At 40.6% G+C, this 5,118-nt stretch overlaps 1 long non-coding RNA gene across 1 annotated transcript; it reads left to right on the top strand.

Annotated features, from left to right (window-relative positions):
* The first annotated feature begins 3,685 nt into the window (after positions 1 to 3,685).
* LOC134639457 (uncharacterized) lies at positions 3,686 to 4,453 on the top strand. Its single transcript, XR_010095356.1, has 3 exons — positions 3,686 to 3,959; positions 4,079 to 4,215; positions 4,313 to 4,453. It is a non-coding gene; the product is annotated as an uncharacterized LOC134639457 (long non-coding RNA).
* Positions 4,454 to 5,118: the final 665 nt, after the last annotated feature.

The raw sequence follows: 5,118 nt of genomic DNA, 5'->3' as shown, positions 1-5,118 counted from the left end.
AGTCCCTGGCTCCTACAAGGTGCAATCAGTGCAAGATACTGGTATATGAGCACTAAATAAGTACCAGCCCATTTACCATATCACAGCTGCCACGTATTTCACTACCCCTACACCACCCCAAGTGTTTTCTTTTTGGATTAACATTCAAACTTTTATTTATCAGTGATGAAGGTGAGGTCCACTGATAACCAGATTTCAGAAATGATCTCTGTGCTGTAGCTTTTTGTTAAGTCCATTTAATTTAAGAATTTTAAGAAAATTAGATTTTTGACTAAAATGCATCATACAAAAAAGTGAGATAATATAATAATAATAACACAAATGGAAGAACTCAGTCTGGTTTAAAACCCAAATAATAAACATGGGTTTTTACTCAAGTTTCAAGAATATTTGTTTGTTGGAGACATCGTGACGTATAAAGGGAAAGAAGCCATAGTTTAGAAGTAGCTATTTAAAAATGCCTGATCTCCTTTGTTTAAATCTGGATCTTGCTGCTGGATCTGTAAACACAGGAGGAAGAAGTGTCTCCTCAGCTCTTCACCTTCCATGAGGCCGTGTCACAGTTGGTGGAGATGGAGGAGCAGGTCCTACTAGAGGACCACAGAGCTGTTTTCCAGGTTAGAAAACACTCCAGCTCTCCTTGTTTCTTTCTTTTTCTCATACATACTTGTATGAATCCAGATAAATTGCAGCTCCTGACAGTGAATTTATAACTTCTTTGTTCTTCTCTGAGCAGGAGTCTATCCGGTGGCTGGAAGATCAAAAGGTGCTGCTAGAGATGACGGAGGAGGTGGATTTTTGACTTGGAGTCTCGCGCCACGCAGCTGGAGCAGATCCTAGAGCGAAACATAGAAATCTTCACTAAGCTCCGAGGTATGCCCGAAACTTACACGCACATCACTTAACAATAGAATACAGCCCTCCTGCTACATCTTTTAAATGTGTGAAATGCTTTTGCTCTCCTCAACAGATGAAGTGAAGTCATTCTTGTCACGGTCCCCGTGTCTCTCTGGTTGGCTCACGCTGGCTACAGGTTTTGTTGTTGTTCTTTTTTGTTTTTTGTTTTCTTTGTCTCTCCTCCTCTCTGCCTGGGTGGAGCTCGTTACGGGCTCTCGCTCTTGGCCCACGCACCTGTGTGATTGTCTCCACCTGCTGTTGATCTGGCTGATTTCCCCAGCTGCTATTTAAGGCAGTGGCACAGAGCAGCTCACCGCTGGAACGTTGAACCTCCTGAGTTCGTGCTCTCGGCATTATCAAAAGAAATCCCTGTATGTATTTTGCTGTGAAACTAACGTTGAATTCTGTGTGTAGATATCCTTCTTCTGGACCAAATCACGGGACCTGCCTGGGTGTGGCAGCGTGTGTGGAGTTTTGGAGCGAGTGCGGCTGAAGAGGAGTGCGTGTGTGCGGAGGAGCTGTGGCGGTGACTGTGTGGAAGAGGAAGCGTGTGTGTGGATTCCCCCCCCCCCCTTCTCTCCCTGGAGCCCTGGACCCCCCCTCCCAACTCACTGTACATGTATATAGCACTGAGGTGATCCCTGTTGTAAATAACCTCCTTTTGTTCACAAAGAAAGAACTGTCTGCGCGTGAGTCCATCCAGTCGCCATGACAATTCTGTTCACTGCAGGAGGAGAAGCAAGCCTTACGCAAGCACGTGGAAAACTTGGAAAAGCACCATGTAAACTCCATGCTTCACTGCCAATATTGTGATGTCAAACAGAATGTGGATGCAATAAATAAAAACATGAATAACAAAATGAACTGATCGAATGTTGGACTTTTATCTATGCAGCTACCATTGTCCTCAGTCAAGTTGAATTGCTTTTCAGGCTCCTAGTGCAGGAGCTAAAGGACATTTTCACTCCATCTCATTTTTGCTTCTGAAGCATCTCATGAGTAATCACTAATTTAACACCAAGCGGGTTTTAGACACCAATCAGCAAGAATTTTCACATGCCATCATGAACTGTAATGAAGTAACATTAAATTTCTCACCATGTAGTATCCTGGTAGCAGCCTCTGGTACGGTGTACATTTTAGGACATCGTGAGGTCTCAGGAAAAAAGTTGTCAGGTATCAGTCTCACACGAAAAATTGTCAGGTCTCAGACTCACACGAAAAAATGTCAGGTCTCAGAATCACACAAAAAAATGTCAGGTCTCAGAATCACACAAAAAAATGTCAGGTCTCAGAATCACACGAAAAATTGTCAGGTCTCAGACTCACACGAAAAATTGTCAGGTCTCAGAATCACACGAAAAATTGTCAGGTCTCAGAATCACACGAAAAAATGTCAGGTATCAGGCTCACACGAAAAATTGTCAGGTCTCAGACTCACATGAAAAAATGTCAGGTCTCAGACTCAGACGGAAAAATGTCAGGTCTCAGAAAATCTTCCTGCAGGTGGCGCTGTTGTCATGCCCCATCCGAATTGATTTCCAAATACGTCATCAACGTGTGACAGTGGGAGAGCGCAAGGTCATTGACCTCACCGGAGTTTTACCGCGGTCCAGGCTCCTAACGACACAAGGTAAGTTTAACTTTTTCTCCCTTTTGTTCATATTTTTGCCACAGTTGTGTGATATTAAGTTGCGGTTATGTTGTGAAAGTTACATATCAAAGAAGGAAATCTACTTTTGTACGAAACCAAATCAGCACTATTCTTGTCTGGCCAATTCGTTCTAGCTAGCGACAGTGGTGGTGAAACGTGATTTCAGTAAAAGGTCGTTGGGGGCATCTTCGCTTCAACCCTAGAAGTTTTAAAACTCGTCTCAGATGCCTCTCACTGTTAAAAGACAACAGACTTACATTATATTAAAGGAAAACTGCATGTTTTGTAATTTTAGAGAGTTGTCATGGAAACTGTTGAAATGCAGACTTACCTTATTTTATGCCCATATGAATTGAGTACACAGCTGATTTCCTTTTGTTTTAAGCCTTTGTTGAACAATGTTTTTATCATCGTATCTTGAAAGGTTAAGTGTAACAACAACAGTCTAATTGATCACCCACCTCTTACACTGAACATAAGTAATTAACCAGTAAATTACTAAATCTTTTTAGGTGGCAGTTATGTGTAGCAAAATATACACTTCTTTGATATGAAAGAGGTGAACAGTAGTTTATAAATAAGTTGTACTTTCGTCATTTATTTTTAATGCTCTTTAAAAAAAAAAAAAAAAGTATTTTTGGTACAGTCATAAGAACCAGCCAGAGTCGGATACTCCTTTCATCATCGTCAGATGACATTCTCTGTGAGCAGAATGTAAGTGCTCACAGTTGATTCTTTGAAGCACAAATCAGACTGTTTGCATCTGGAACTTGCTGCAGCTGCAGTAGTTCAGTCCCTGGCTCCTACAAGGTGCAATCAGTGCAAGATACTGGTATATGAGCACTAAATAAGTACCAGCCCATTTACCATATCACAGCTGCCACGTATTTCACTACCCCTACACCACCCCAAGTGTTTTCTTTTTGGATTAACATTCAAACTTTTATTTATCAGTGATGAAGGTGAGGTCCACTGATAACCAGATTTCAGAAATGATCTCTGTGCTGTAGCTTTTTGTTAAGTCCATTTAATTTAAGAATTTTAAGAAAATTAGATTTTTGACTAAAATGCATCATACAAAAAAGTGAGATAATATAATAATAATAACACAAATGGAAGAACTCAGTCTGGTTTAAAACCCAAATAATAAACATGGGTTTTTACTCAAGTTTCAAGAATATTTGTTTGTTGGAGACATCGTGACGTATAAAGGGAAAGAAGCCATAGTTTAGAAGTAGCTATTTAAAAATGCCTGATCTCCTTTGTTTAAATCTGGATCTTGCTGCTGGATCTGTAAACACAGGAGGAAGAAGTGTCTCCTCAGCTCTTCACCTTCCATGAGGCCGTGTCACAGTTGGTGGAGATGGAGGAGCAGGTCCTACTAGAGGACCACAGAGCTGTTTTCCAGGTTAGAAAACACTCCAGCTCTCCTTGTTTCTTTCTTTTTCTCATACATACTTGTATGAATCCAGATAAATTGCAGCTCCTGACAGTGAATTTATAACTTCGTTGTTCTTCTCTGAGCAGGAGTCTATCCGGTGGCTGGAAGATCAAAAGGTGCTGCTAGAGATGACGGAGGAGGTGGATTTTTGACTTGGAGTCTCGCGCCACGCAGCTGGAGCAGATCCTAGAGCGAAACATAGAAATCTTCACTAAGCTCCGAGGTATGCCCGAAACTTACACGCACATCACTTAACAATAGAATACAGCCCTCCTGCTACATCTTTTAAATGTGTGAAATGCTTTTGCTCTCCTCAACAGATGAAGTGAAGTCATTCCGTTCACTGCAGGAGGAGAAGCAAGCCTTACGCAAGCACGTGGAAAACTTGGAAAAGCACCATGTAAACTCCATGCTTCACTGCCAATCTTGTGATGTCAAACAGAATGTGGATGCAATAAATAAAAACATGAATAACAAAATGAACTGATCGAATGTTGGACTTTTATCTATGCAGCTACCATTGTCCTCAGTCAAGTTGAATTGCTTTTCAGGCTCCTAGTGCAGGAGCTAAAGGACATTTTCACTCCATCTCATTTTTGCCTCTGAAGCATCTCATGAGTAATCACTAATTTAACACCAAGCGGGTTTTAGACACCAATCAGCAAGAATTTTCACATGCCATCATGAACTGTAATGAAGTAACATTAAATTTCTCACCATGTAGTATCCTGGTAGCAGCCTCTGGTCGTACATTAGTTTGTCTATTCTTTTCAGTGATATTTATTCACATTTGGGTTTTTTGTTGTTTTTTTTTAATCTGTCTGTTGATGCCATTCTCGCTAGCTAACACGTTAGTAGAACAATATAGCACAATGTCAAGCTAGTACAAGTATAAAAGCCTAATATGAAAGACATAGCTACTTCAAATGTAGATATTGTTTATAACTTAACCTCTGCAGATAAGCTAGTTGGGCTCTACCACAGAAACTGTTGTGATATATACACATTTTACGTATGGGTTGTTGAAATGTGTAAGTTCGTAAGTTGCAACTCTTGCACAGTAGTTTACTTAACAATTGATATATGTTTTTAGTACACTGAGGAGGAAAGACCAAACATGAACAGA

This window comes from Pelmatolapia mariae, linkage group LG12 (assembly GCF_036321145.2).
Source record: "Pelmatolapia mariae isolate MD_Pm_ZW linkage group LG12, Pm_UMD_F_2, whole genome shotgun sequence".
NCBI lineage: Eukaryota > Metazoa > Chordata > Actinopteri > Cichliformes > Cichlidae > Pelmatolapia > Pelmatolapia mariae.
This window is presented reverse-complemented; position numbering and strand designations above follow the sequence as displayed.